This window comes from Monodelphis domestica, chromosome 4, assembly GCF_027887165.1.
Source record: "Monodelphis domestica isolate mMonDom1 chromosome 4, mMonDom1.pri, whole genome shotgun sequence".
Lineage (NCBI taxonomy): Eukaryota > Metazoa > Chordata > Mammalia > Didelphimorphia > Didelphidae > Monodelphis > Monodelphis domestica.
Window position 1 is genome coordinate 167,627,609 of NC_077230.1, and position 13,265 is coordinate 167,640,873.

Here is a 13,265-nt window from a genome sequence, read left to right on the forward strand (position 1 = left end):
TCTTTAATATTCAAGATATTTAAATGTCCTATATCATGCTAGTTCTATTCTTTCCCTATCACTGGCTCTCTTAGCTTTGAACTTCCCTTTTCAGCCCTGTCTATCTTCTTTTCCTGATTTAAGTTAATATTGTTAGTTGTTTCCTATACTATGTTAGTATGTTAGTATTCTAAAATTTACATTATGTACATGTGTGTTTACTGTACAATCATTACATTTGATACATACATATATACATGAGTTCTGCTTTGGAGTCAACCATACAGAAAAGCTTTTCTACTTCTATTCTGCCTATTTGAGTCTTGCAAGAACTTTATTTACAAGTATATAGATTTTTCATTATCATGGGTCTTGCTTATTATGTATGACAAGGCCCCCGAGTCAGTATGTTTTATGGTTATGTTCTACATATGTTGTGTGGCATGTACATACTTACTCCCTGTAGATGGATCCTTTTCCCATGTTGACTGATGTTTCTATCTTCTTTTTCCCCCAGGTTTATGTGCATGTTGCATACATGTTCTTAATGTAAAGTTAATATGTACAGTGCTTCATCTTATGTGACATGTTCCTTGAATTTCCTTTTTCCTACATAGTTCATAGGTTACAGTTCTTTCTGTGTTCCTTTTGTCCATTTAAATTCTATGATGTCCTGGAAGGATTCTTTCTCTCTCTGGTCTAGCTGTCTTCATCTGTGCAGGAAACATATTTCGCTGTTGTCTCACCTTGATTGTAGCCTTCTCTCTCCTTGCACTGGAACATGCATATGTGTAAGATTTGTTGTTATTGTATGAATGTGTGTACAAAGGTTAATATCTTATGAGTGCAAGTAGGAGTGGTTAATATTGTGTGAATGTGGGTAAGACTTTGTGTGTAGAGTTTTTCTTGTTTGTTTTAGGATTTTTTTTTAATGTATGTAATGTTTTCCTTGTCCTAGGAATTGTGTGAGAGTGAGGGATGGAGAGTCAGATAGATATAGAGGGAGATTAATGGACTTTTCTGCTTCTTGTATTATAATCCATCTTTCTTCCATCATCATTCATATTTCAGCATCATTTTGGGGCTGTACATAGCTTGTGTTTCCTTACTCCTGTCAGTTTCTCTCTAGGTCTGTACCTCTTGTGTATGATCTAGGGCATTTTCTGATCTAGTTTCCTCTGGATCAATTGGGGCAAAGTAGCATTTGACACGTGAAACATGATACCATGATTCTTTCCCTATGATTTTGATTGAGGTAGGTGTTGTGAATGCAATTTAGAATGGTCTGTTCCATTTTAGGTCTGTTACTGTACTTCTTGTAAAGTTTTTCACATACACCATGTCTCCAGGGTTGATGTTGTGTAGTGCAAAGTCTAATGGTACCCTTTGCACCACTAAGCCTAAATTGCATAGTTCTTTCAACCTGTCCTGTATATTTGTCAGATAAGAGTATAACTGGCATTCTCCTCCCAACATGGAAATGTAAAATGGCTTTGAGATCCTTTGTGAAATGGAGATTTGAACCCTAGACTTCAATCCCCAGAAGTCCTTGGTATTTCCCAAAATTCCCTATAATCTCACCTGAGTCTCCACCTGGGCAAGATCACAATGAGTATTTAAACTGGCTGTACAACACCTACTTTGCTTTCTTCCATTTGCAAGAATGTAGTGAGTAAACTAAGTGCCAGTGTTTTGAATGGGCTAATCAGCCCCAGGCACATGGTTTTCTTGTTTGTATTTTCTTTATTCCTTGATTTCTAATAATCCTTAATAAACCTCATAAAATATAATATTTCTATTACTAGAGACTAATTTAATTTTTACAGTTTTGGCAACCACAAGATTTAGATGTGAACTTCTCAAATTTTTTTTAAATGAGATAGCCTAGATAATGTTTTTTAAGCCACGTTTCTCCAAGGCTTTTCAGCAAAGCCTCTTGACTTAGCTCACTTCTGTTGCCTACTTGCCTGCTATCCGCTGCTGACTGCATGCATCTGCTCTGGACCTGCTTGACCCAGATGGCTCTCCCAGTCCCGACCCATCCAGACCCAGCCCCAGCTGATCTCCAGCCTCCAAGCCAGATTTCCCCAACCCAGCCCCAGGACCCAGGCTGCTGGTAGCTGCCCTTGTGTCTTCAGGACTCACAAACCAGCTGGTAAAAATGGGGATGATCTTTCCTTAGACTACAATTAGCCTCCATGGGGCAGGGGACCACTGGGGGGGGGGGGCGGAGGGGGAACAATGAGAAGGAAGAGACTTTTCCAAACAGGAAGTTACAAGCATGGCTTATTTAAAAGGATATCTTTTGAGTGGATTGATTCTATTACTTATCTCACCTGAGATTCAGGGGAGAAATTCATCTCCCTGCAACTCTTTGGCCCAATTTGAGATTCCTAAAACCCACCCTCACTATGGGGGAGCAGCTCAGTGCCTCAGTGGATTGAGAGCCAGGCCTAAAGACGGGAGATCCTGGGTTCTAATCTGGCCTCAGACACTTCCTGGCTGTGTGACCCTGGCAAGTCACTTGAACCCCATTGCCTACCCCTTACCAATATTCTGCCTCCTGACAATAGGCATCTAAATGGATAAAAGAAATGAACTTTAAAGATACTGGAGGTTATATATTTAAGGCATTTCAGCCTCCAATGTTTTATAAAAACTTCTGTATTTTATTGCATTTTACTAATTGTTTTAAGATTTAATTTTGTTGGTTTTAAGTTCATATATTAATGCATTCAATGCTATTCTGTTACACTGTTCTTTATAAAAGTACTGGGTTTTAACTACTGTTATATTCTGTTGTTTTTCCCCTATAACCACACTGAACAACTATTATTGAATAAGCCCATATAAAATCAGCTTTTTTTCTATTTTTGACTTTGTAAATTGTCACAAAGAGGATGGATGGACTTTATAAAAACTAGTTAAAATTGTATAACAACCTTTGGAAAATTTAATGAGCTAAATATCTCAAATTTATTTTAAGGGGTCTTTTAGACATGATTTTTATTTTTTTTCCAACAACTCTGATAAGGTCCATTTTAGTAACTGAAGTGAAATATAATTATTATCCCCACCTCCCACATTTATAAAAATGTTAATGGATGGGACATCACAGTCTCATACCAAAGGAGCTGGGAAGTTAATCCCAGGGCATGGTACCCCTGACTCCTAAGAGAGGAGCATATCTCTCATTTATAACTCTTCAGCTCACTTTACCCAACATCAACAGTACAGAGGTTTGGGTTTTTCCTAGACTCCTCTGCCACATTTTTTAATGATATCTAGATTTCTTGATGATGTTCTAGACCCAAATAAGTTTTACTTTGTTTAAAAATGTTTGCCAAGGTTGAAATATTGCTACACCTGAAAAACTTGTGACAAGTATCCATTTTCTTTAAATGTCATACAGCAGACTCATGTGAAAAATGATAGTGGGTTTTTTTTGTTATTGCAATTAATTGGGCTATTGAGAATTTGAGGATATTGACACCCACCTACATATTTGTACTACTGTTCTTTATAAAAAAAACTGTTACCTTGTGAAATTCATTTGCTTGTACTCACAGTGGATCATGGCCAGGTATGAAGAGGAAATGAATCTCATTTTGGTGAGAAACCTTGTATTCTACATTTCCTTAGCTGATACAGTATGGTCAATGGTTATAAGCTATATTTTTGAATTTAAAAATTCTTTTTTATTATATTTTGCTTGCATGTGCAATATACTAATTCAGTTTTTTCTCTCCTTTTTTATATTTTAAGCACATGACACCAGTATTAAGATTTTCTTTAACTTTTTGGATTTGCAGTAATATAAGTTTAAAATATATTTGCTATAATGCCAATACATGCCCCAAAAATTTGATACTGTAAAAATGCCACTAATTGTTTTAAAAAAATTATGGGACTTTGCTTAATGAGTCTCTCTGATTCCAGGACAAGATATACAAAAGAGCCATTGCACAGGGCCAAAGAAGCACAAAGTTAAACCTGAATTGTGCCAAAAGAGCACACAGGTCAAAAAATAAGAAACCAATCCCCATGGGGTTAATGAAAATTCTAAGCCAATACAAAGGACTTGAATCTAGTGTGAGACTAGAGATTGAGAAGCTTAACATACATTAAGATGTAGGCCTTCCTTGTATATACACTCTTCGTGAAAATACTTACACACAAGTACCAAAATTTGGCTCCTACCTGGCTCCTATAATCTAGTCCCTATTCTGTCTTTCATAATGTGGCAACTTTCTGTAGTCCTGGCTACTGACTGGGTAAATGCATCATTGCTTAGATCATTTTAATTGGGCCCTGATTCAAGGACTTGTTATAGATTTACTTTTCCTTTACTTAGAATTTTTACAAATAAGACATTGATAGTCTATATTTCACCCATTAATTATCTTTTTTTATTTGGATTTTTCTGATGTTTTTAAATTTCTCTTGCCAATTGATTCATATACCTCACAACTCAGCCATACATCCCTAAATAATCCCTGTGTTTTTCAATCACCCTCTTCAGGTGGGGGAAGTAAAAATATTATTATTGTTTTAAATTGCAAAGTTTAAATTCCTTAAGAGAGAAATTTTAGGTTAAGAAACATGATACTTCTCCAAATCCAGGAACTGAACTGTTTGGAGAAGTACCTGATGCCTCCACAGACCACAAGCTGCATGAGAAAGATCAAGAATGAACTTTGGGTATGGTTGATTGAACATTTAATTTGTATGTATGTATAATCTTATGCCAAAGGGGACTGCCCCTAACTGGTTTTTTGTCAATGTATCTCATTGTTTTTTTTCTCTCTTTTCCTCTTATCCTCAAATTATTGTAATTTCAAAGTTGGTATGTTTATAAGCCCTAGTGGAGAGACTAGTCTTCCTCGAGCCTCAGGGGGTGGAATGTAAAATGGAGATTTGAACCCTAGACTTCAATCCCCAGAAGTCCTTGGTATTTCCCAAAATTCCCTATAATCTCACCTGAGTCTCCACCTGGGCGAGATCACAATGAGTATTTAAACTGGCTGTAACACCTACCTCAGCCTCTCCTCTACTTGGCTATTGCAATGATGTAGTGGGTCAGCTAAGAGCAGAGGGTTTGAATAGGCTAATCAGCCCTAGGCATGTAGTTTTTCTATTTTGTATTTTTTGTATTCCTTGATTTCTAATAATCTTTAATAAACCTCATAAAATATAATATTTCTATTACTAGAGACTAATTTAATTTTTACACCTTACATGCCAGAGAGTCTGTCCAAACAGCAATTCATATGAGGATATGTGCAAATCTACCCTGGGCTTTGTCCTTAGGTGGAATAGTGCAAGTGAGAGAACTTGTTCACTTGAGGTGTGTTTGTGCACATAGTTTTCCCACTGCATTTTTAAGTTCTCTATTCATTCTTTCTACCTGTCCCAAACTGCCTGGGTCGATTTCCCTTTATTCCCAGATTCTGATAGACTTCTTGTAAGATTTTAGATGTAAGGTAAGTCCCTCTATCAGAATCTATGCTGTCTGGAATGCCATATCTGGGAAAGTGTAAAGATAATTTTAGGGTTGTGACTTAAAATCTAGAGTTAATTGGTCACTGGGGAAAATCCCAAATAAAATACCCAAGTCAGTCTGGAAATTTATGGTAATTCAATTAATATAGAGGGGGAGAATTTAAGGAGAAGGAGGGGAGAGGATATAGGATTCTCCTGCCTGGCCTGTGCCAGGGGGAGTTTTAAAATTCCTGCCTCTAGGTCTCTGAAGAAGATTAGAGGCTTCTAAGGGGATAAAGTTGGAAAAGTAAAGGAGGGAAACTCGACCAGAAACTCACCACCGAACTGGACAATGGCTTGTAGCCATGCTAAGATGCTGAAAGGTCAGCATACTGCTATCAGCCAATTCTTCACCACAAAGGGTGGCAGAGAGAGGAAGTGATCCAAATATATAGATCTTTCACCCCTGTGTCTCCTCTAAATTTTTATGTCTACCAATCACATCAAAGGCTTTTCTTCAGGACTTCCCACTTTTAGTTCTCATCTTCTTTTAATTAGCTTATATCTTTAGAATTACTTAACACTTCTTTGTTAAGTTCACCTTTTGTTAGTTACTTGACCTTTCTGTGATTAATTTAACCTTTATAGTTACTTAACACCTTTTTGTATTAAGATCTTAAAATAGACTTAACTTAAAATTCTAGCTTCACTATAAGGTAAGAGTTAAGAACCTTCATTGTTCAATCAGGAGATTACATTATTTATCTTCCCTAAAGTACGTCTAAGTAGGGTGGAGTAATTTAAAGTTCCCAAGACATTCATGATTTTGTTTAAATATAAGTATCTTCATTGTTACAATCAGGAAATAACTAAATCCAATCTTCACAGAGGAGTGTCTTTGACTACAAAGGCTGTGTTACTCTTCTTGGCTGGGTATGCTTCTGTCCACTGGGTTAATCTATGGATGATCACAGGGCATACTTATATCCTTTGTTACTAGGCATGTTGATGTAATCTATCTGCAAACATTCAAAGGGTGTGAAAGCTAAAGGTCTACCCCCTAATGCATTGCTCTTAAATTGACCTTGGTTGTATCACCTACAAAGATCACATACTTGGCATACTCTTATTGCATATGTAGATATCCTTGGGGCTGCCCAAAATCTTTTAAATTCACCTAACAGTGCCAGAATGCCATAATGTCCTTTAGAATGTGTGACATTGCAGAGATGGTAGTACAATATCTTGGGCAAGGGTGCTATCAACAACTTGGATAACAGACTTGACAAAGTGTTCTCACAGATGGCAGCTATTACAGATATGTACCAGGACGTCATGGCTAAGATGGAGAAACCGGGAATGGGGAAAGATCCTATGACACAGACTAAAACTATTGAGACAATTCCCCCAACCTATTCTCTCCTCTTTTGTTTTCCCAATGCACTTCTCCTTTATTCTTGATTTGTTTTACCGTACTTTTTTATTATTGATTTTTTGATAACATCCCATCATCCTCAATCAACTTCCTGTTTTCTGACCATGTGTGCTCTCATTCACTGTCCCAATAGCTATAAATTTCCTAAGCATCTTGCATACCCTAAGTTTCCTAAGCAATCCAGGTTCCCCAGGTATCTTAAGTACCACAGACATCCCAAATATCCCAGTTATGTAGTAATTCAATTAGTTTAAACCCATTGTTTCCCTTGATTACCTTAAGTATTTTCAACACCCTAAGTATTTCTTATATCATAGACCTCCCATATCTGTTATCACCTTGTATAATAAAGCAATCAGTTAATCCCAGTTTCCCTTGATTAACTTAAGCATCCGCAGTTCCCAAAGTATCCTTTATATCATAGATATTTTAAGTATCTTAGTTATCATCTTATATCTGTGATGGTAAACCTATAGCACCCATGTCAAAGATGTCATGCAGACACCTCTTTGTGAGCATGTGTCCCATTGCCTGCCAAAGTTATTTATTAGAAAGGCTGAGGAACTACAGTTGAACTGCTCCCTTTCCCCCTCTCCACTACACCTGCCCACCCCTCTGCCCAGCAGCTCAATGGAAGCACTTACTCCTTCCCTTGAGCAGAGGGCTTGGACCACTCTCCTCCCTTTCTCCCTTTCCTGAGTGGGGTAAGTGGGGTGGGGCACAGCAGGCAGTCTGGTTGGGTGGAGCATGGCACTCAATCTGGGGGAAGGGTGGAGCACAGGACACAATCTCTAAAACAGTGACAGCAAACCTTTTAGAGACTAGTGCCAGGCCCTGCCCCCACCACAACACCCAGACCAAGTGCTGTGCCTTCCCTGCATGCCATGCCCCCCCTTCTCCACCAAGTGCTGGGTGTGCCCTGCCCCCCTTACTCCACACAGGGGGAACAGGGAGGGAAGAAACACTCCCATTGGGCTGCTAGGCAGAGGAATAGGTGATTTGAAAAAATGTCATCAGGCACAGAAGAAAGGGGGTAGGGAGCAGCTCCACCTTAGTCCCTCTACCTTTCCAGTAACAAATTCAGGGGTTGGGGGAGAGGCAAAGAGGGGATAGTGGCTATGTGCCCACAGAGAGGGTTCTGCATGTCATCTTTGGCACCTGTGCCATAGGTTTGTCATTATTGCTCTAAAAGATTCACTACAACTGCTTTATATAATGATACAATCAGCTTAATCCATTATTTCCCTTTCTCTTAGATAACCTAAGTACCTCTTGTATCATTGATGTCTTAAGTATCCCAGTTAATACTTTCCCATGTAGGAATGTGACAAATTTAACCCCACTGAGTCCCTTGAGTTTTTTTATTTTCTTTTCACCTTTTTTCACGCTTCTTTTGAGTAATGAATTTGATGATCAAATTTTCTTTTCAGCCTTATCTATGCTTCTCTCTTATCATGAGGAATACCTGGAAGTTCTCTACTTCATTAAATGTGTATTTCTTCCTCTGAAGTATTATGTTCAGTTTAACTGGGTAAGCAATTCTTGTTTGTAGTCTTATATCCTTTGCTTTGCTAAGTATCATATTCCACACCTTTCAGTCCTTTAATGTAGAAGCTGCTAGGTCCTATGTAAACCTGACTTCTGGCTCTATAATATTTGACCTGTATTTTTTTTTTCTGGCTCCTTGCAGGATTTTCTCCTTTTCTTGGGAGTTCTGGAAATTGGCTTACTGTCAAGGTTGTTCTTTCTGCTGAGGGTTCCTCTGGATATGTTTGCACTGATATCAAAACTCCTCAGTACTGAGTGTTTCTCACACTACTCATTGTTCTCATTTCTTACACCAGAAAAGATGGGTCCTTCCTGCTGCTCCTTTACATTTTCTTGGCTGAAACCCTGCTCCACTCAGTTTTCTATAGGCTCCATTGTTCTAACATTTGTTTTGAAGCATTTTTTTCTTTTGTGGTTGTTTGGTGGTGGATGTGGTTGAGCTTAGACTGTTCCTTTCTCTGCTATCTTTGCTGCCAGAAGTGGGAATCTTCCCTCTTTAATAAATTCTACCTGGCTTACAATTTTTCTCTCTTCCCCAACTCTTGTTCTCATACTAGGGGACTTCAATATAAATATTTATTTTCCCTAATACACTCTAACTAGTCAGATCTTTAGCCTATTCACTTCTCATGAGCTACTCCTCCATTCTATCTCAGCTACACACAAACCTTATCACCCTTGATTTTTCAATCACCCACAAATATTACACCTCTATGCCCAAGAGTTCTGAAATTCCCTTATCTAACAATAATTTATCAGTTTTTCATTTCTGCACATAACTTCAACTATATGCTCACTGATGCTAGGCAATCCTAATCTTTTATATCTTTTACTAACTCACTACTCCACCCTCCACATTGACTCTTCCAAACTTTTTCATCCCTCCTCAAACTTTCTACAGATTTCCCTACCCCATCCTCTCAGCTAAAAAACTTTGCTTCATATTTTATGGCAAAAAATGAAGACCTTATTCAACAGAGGCTTCCATTTCCTCCCCATCTCACTCTTTTCTTCACCCCTTAAAATCTAGCCTCTGACCTAATTACTCCACAAAAGTTTCTTTCTCTAAAGTCACTAATGATCTCTTAATTGCCAAATCCAATGGCGTTTTCTTAGTCCTCATTCTCTTTGATTTCTCTGTGGTCTTTGACTCTGTTGCTCATTCTCTATGGATACTCTCTGCTTTCTAAGTTTTGAGGATCTTTCCTGGCACCCCTTCTACCTATCTGCCCACCTCTATCCTTTGCTGAATTGTTCTTTAAGGGTTGGTGTGCCTCAGTTCTGTTCTGGGTACTCTTCTCCTTCTATTCTATTTCACTTGATCTCATTAGCTCCTGTGGTTTTAATTATCAACTCTATGCCAATTTCCCCTATTATGCCCTAATATCTCTTCTGACCTCCAATATTCCATCTCCAACTGCCTTTCAGACATTTAAAATTGAATGCTGAACACACATCTTAAATTCAAAGTACAAAACAATTAATTATCTTTCCTTTTAGTTCCTCTATCCCTTCCTTAATACTGTAGAGGGCAACACTATCCTCCCAATCCCCCAGGAAAACAACCTAAATACTATCTTTTCTTTCAGATTGCTATTACTCTGGTACAGGTAACTCATTGCCTTACATGTGGAGTATTACAATAGCCTGCTGGTAGGTCTTCAGACCTCAACTCCAATCCATCCTCTAATCTGCCACTAAAGCAATTTTCCTAAAGCCCAAGTCCAATCACGACACTCTCCTAATCAATGAACAGTAGGGGGTTTAGCATTCAAGTCTTTCTCATCCAGTTTCCTCCTATATTTCCAGTCTTCTTATACATTACTTCCTAATACATACTGTTCAATTCAGTGATTCTGGTCTCTTTGCTTTTCTACCAACGAGATATTCCATCTCTCTGCTCCAGGCATTCTCTCTGGCCATTTCCCATTCCTGAAATATTCTCCTTCCTTTGATCTGACTACTGTCTTCCCTGGCTTCCTTTTAAGTCTCAACTAAAATCATACCTTCTCCAAGTAGCCTTCCTCAACATATCTAAATTTCAGTGTCATCCCTCTATAGTTTCCTACTTATTTATATAGCTTGCTTTGCATATATTTGTTTGCATGTTGTCACCCCCATTAAACTGCAAACTCCCTGAGAACAGCTAGACTATCTTTTACTTCTTTTTGTATTTCTGACAGGTAGCACAGTGACTGGCATATAATAGATACTTAATAAATGTTTTCTGATATGTTTATACTTTTCAATCTCCCAAAGAATCCCTCTACTCCTTTTCAATTTTGGGGCCAGCTTTTTATTGATTGGCGTGTACTACTAGAAAGAGCTATTGGGCTCATTTAAGAGGTTCTGCGCTGTTCTGGAGCTTTATGCAGTTAGCACGTTATCATCTACAAACAGGAATATCTGAAGAAATTCAGCATTTATATAAACACATCCTGATAGAATGTAAACTCTTTTGAGAGCAGGGATAATTCTGTTTCCTTGTATCTTTGATGCCCAGCATGCCCAGTACAATGCTGGGCAACAGTAGGCATTTAATAAATGCGGAGTGATTGATAGATCTAAAGGAAATTTCTCTTCAATTTCTAAATTTGTAAATAGACCCTAACGAAACATTAAGCAAACAAAAGGTGCATACAGAAAAATTTAGTCTTATGAGTTGAAGAGTCAAAGGCTTTGTCATTTACTGGCTTTGTGTTGTTAAGCAAATAAATCACTGTTCATTGGGCCTCATCAGTAAAACAGCGGGGTCCGGGCCAGGCGATCTCCAAAAAAATCAACTACTAAGCAGAAAACAAGCCTATATCTTTGAATAAAACTAGTGGGAAGTGCTGCGAAGTTAGGTGTAGATACGGCCATGGGAAAAAGAAAGTAGTAATATATACTTTCTTTCAGCCAGTTTTCTTTTCTCTGTTTAGATGGAAGAAAAGGACTCTTGTATAGGTCACAGACACTTGGGGTGATTAACCTAAAGTATGTGGCACGTAGCCCCAGGTTGTAGACCGCTTAGAAAACCCAGTATTTCTAATATCTCCCTCTTTGTCTGGGGTTAGCACCAGAAAACGGAGGGTTAGAGCCCAGGGAGCTGGCGCTCCGGAACGGGGGATCAGACTTAGAAAACGTGAAGGCAAACCAGAAACGCCGCTTCCGCCCTTCTGTCGAGTGAGGCTAGTTCGCGTTCTGTTTATTCCTCCCCGAGGTCAAAGTCTCGCACCCGCAGCCACCTCCCATTGGCTGTTGATGGAACGGAAGCCGAAGAGGATGAGCGTGAACCCGGAAGTGCTTCGCGGCCAAGGCCTGGGCAACTCTTTTGAATGGAATCGAGCTGATTCATCGCGCGTTCGCGGAGCCGGGGCTAGGGGGCTAGTTGGAGCCGCTCCATCTGCTGCCACTATCACCTCAGCAGTCACTCGTAGAAAAGTCGCTTGACTCCCCACCTTCAGGTAAGGGCCGTGAGGGGACAGACTCCGTTGGGACCCGGCTGAGAAATCTGCTTGGCTAGGCCGCTCCCAGCCCCGGATTTTCCTTAGTCACGTTGCCCGATGGGAGCGATGCAAAGTCGGTAAGGCGTCCCTTGGAGGCATCCGTAGAGGAGTCAGAGCCCTTTAGATCCTACTCAGCCGAGTCTCTTCTAGGGCCTTTAGTGATGGTTCCGGGTCTTGTAGTTTCTTTCGACCATTTCTTTTATTTGCTAAGATTTGCAAAGAAGACCCCCCAGTTTTTGGCTTCTACCTTTTAGGAAGGAAAGAGAAAAGGCAAAATGAATAGTCAGTATCTTCACCAAATGCCGAAAATTTGATTGCTAGAAACTCAACTCGACCACCAGTCATTATTTCCTTTTTGTATCTAACAGTGATCCTTGTCCTCACATCTGTCAATTCAACCCCCCCCCATAAAAAAAAAAACTTCCAAAATATTGGAATCCACTGATTTGGCACTTGGAAACATCCTTTATACCTTAACAAAAATTAAATTGAAGCATTGCCCTACTAGAGAATTTGGTAATTGCATTGCTCTTTCCCCCACTGGAAGAAGAAATCTGGTGTATTTTTGCCTTTAAGATAAATTCCCTGATGAAGAATCTTTTTTCTGGTGTTTCTTTTGAGGGATGGAAAAAAGTAATCACTTTGAGATAGCTTCTGTAAAAATATAATGAATAAACAAATGTGGTAGAAATCTTTACCTTTGAGCTGCTTTCTCAAGGATGAATAGGAAAATAAATATTGAGTTCTATGTAGAATTTATTGTAAAGACAATTCAATGATGCCTTTGAAATAAAGGCCCTCAGAGGTTATCTTAATCAGTCTTCTATCTGGAAGCATTAATGTCCTGTATAACATCTAAGAAATTGGATACCATTCATGTAATTTTTAAACCCTGATTCAATTCTCCATTGGTCATCTCCATCTGTTCTTACCCCTTAGAGGAATAGACCTAGTGGCTTTCAAATAGATATGTACTTAAGTGAATGGGAAACTCCCACTGAAGTACAGTTCTGGAAATTGTTTTTCAAGATGCTGCATCATAATATTTATGTAGATCAGCTCAATTGAACTGATCCACTGTTCTTGGCATGAATTATTTTTTTTAAAGCAGCCTTTGGGCTTCTCTAGTACTTAAAGATTGGAAATCAACATCAAGAAACATTTGCTTTTATTTTAAAGTTATCTAAATTTCTTGTAACAATGTTCTCTGCATGCTTGTTGCAACTTAATTTTATTTAAGTAAAGCATGTAACTTTAAAAGGCTATTTCTAAGTATTATACCATCACTGTAATTTGCATTTTTATTTCTGAAAAAAAATAGAGAAAAAGAATAA

The 13,265-nt window shown here is 38.6% G+C and overlaps 1 protein-coding gene across 2 annotated transcripts in view; it reads left to right on the forward strand.

Moving 5' to 3' along the window:
* The first annotated feature begins 11,702 nt into the window (after positions 1-11,702).
* PSMD14 (proteasome 26S subunit, non-ATPase 14) overlaps positions 11,703-13,265 on the forward strand; it is a 99,516-nt gene continuing 97,953 nt past the window's right edge. The window contains exon 1 of one of the 2 annotated variants that reach the window (XM_007494261.2): positions 11,703-11,889. The gene's annotated coding sequence lies outside the window, so the exon portion shown is untranslated. The remainder of the gene's footprint in view (positions 11,890-13,265) is intronic. The other variant, XM_007494262.2, reaches the window with a different exon arrangement.